Genomic DNA, 1952 nt, shown 5'->3' with positions numbered 1-1952 from the left:
GGTACAACTCAATATTTGCTCAGGATTTGCTCGGTATTGCTAGGGATTTGCTCGGTACTGCTAGGTATTTGCTCAGTATTGCTAGAAAAAACTCGGCACAACTCGGTATTTGCTCGATATTACTAGGTATTTGTTCGGTATTGGTTATTGCCGAGCAAAATCGACTAATACCTAGCAATACCGAGCAATCTTGGGTCCGTTCCGGGTCGAATTGTCGGGGCGCGCGGTAAATAATGAAAACGTGTGGTGCGATTCTACTGACGGCCGAACGTAGAGTTGCGTACGTTCACCGGACCAAATAAAAGCTCCATTGTGAGGTGGAACCATATGGGTATAATTGATTAATCTTTATCATATAATTATCAAAGTTTATCAACTAATATATTATATTTAAAATAATTTAATATTTAATAAAAAATTATATTAATTAAAGTACTTTAATAAATTATGCATTGAATCTGTCGATTCTAAAAAATCGGGATCGGTTCACTTGTTGAACCAACGGTTCAAACTAATTCCCGCCAGTTTGATGTTGGGTTTTTTTTCATGAGGGCCGAATCGGGACTGGCCGGTTCAGTCCGTTTTTCAAAATCATGGCTTTATCTAAAATTTACGTATTTTTATATATTTTTTTACAATCTTTCTTAGATATAATTGTAAAAAATAGCAAAAACCTCGAAAACAATTATTGGCTAAACTATGGAAATTTTACTTTCAAGAAGAACCGATTCTAAGATAAATCTTAAATCATTTTGGGCAAAATTGCCCTAACATTAATCTTTTGTTTAATTTAAATTTTAAACAAGAAAATAGAATGGAGAGTCTTGAGAGTAAGTCTAGTTTAGTTATGTAGAGAAAGAAGATTTTACTTTCAATAAGAACCCTACTAGCAAATCTAGTTATCTAGAGCAAGAAAATAGAATGGAGATTAAGTAGATATAATGAGCAGCAAAGAAATCAAATTATATATGTGAAAAATACATCATTTGATAAGTACATGCTGGTATATCATTATTTACATGATATACATACATAGCATAGACATTGTACGACAAACATATAATAATAATATGTGTACTAATGTAATAAGATGTTATATAAATTATTTTGTAACTACTAAGTATAGGACTGATATAACTTATTGATCATTGATTATGAATTGTATTGATTGCACTTATTTTATTGCTTATATGATATGAAGCTGGTCACATTGACTATCACATATTTTATAATTAAATATTCATATTAATATTGACTAAATGATTACATGCATGTTATTTATATTGCATTGCAATTATTTTAGTTATAGGTTATGATAACTTATTGAGCAGTTAGCTCGCTCAATAGTTTTTACATGATTTTAGGTATGGTATGGGGTCCAATGGAGTGAGGACGGATATAGTATTCAGTTTTTTTTTTTTATTAATTGATAGTCAATAACTAAAAGATAAACTTGTTAATATATGTATTGAATTCTTGTCTATTATTTATGAATTTTTAAAAATGAATACAGTTGATTATTTCAATGAATATGAATTATAGTTACTTCCACTAATGATTATGTTAATTAAAAGAGATTAGTGACTCTGATAAATTAATTAATAGATAAATAGATAATCCTTCTAAAATTACATCATGGGGTGTTATAACAAATGCCCTATATGAGTCCTCCATGATGATGATTTAGACGAGTCCATGAAGGCAAACTCCACATGCAACTAGCAAACCCCTCGAGATGAGTTACAAGTCATATATGAGAGTATTCCATGTGAGTGGCTGTGAGCTAGGGGTGAATATAATTGGACTCAAGATTGTAGGCTTTATATATGTGTGTCTCCTATAGTTTGGACGATGATATCTATAGAAGTTGGATAGCCTTGATTGGGAGAGCTACTGAAAGAGACAAAAATTTATAAAGTAAGTGCTCCTTAAGTAAAGGCTTGGTGGAGTAA

The sequence above is a fragment of the Dendrobium catenatum genome, unplaced genomic scaffold, assembly GCF_001605985.2.
Source record: "Dendrobium catenatum unplaced genomic scaffold, ASM160598v2 fragScaff_scaffold_1056, whole genome shotgun sequence".
NCBI lineage: Eukaryota > Viridiplantae > Streptophyta > Magnoliopsida > Asparagales > Orchidaceae > Dendrobium > Dendrobium catenatum.
This window is presented reverse-complemented; position numbering follows the sequence as displayed.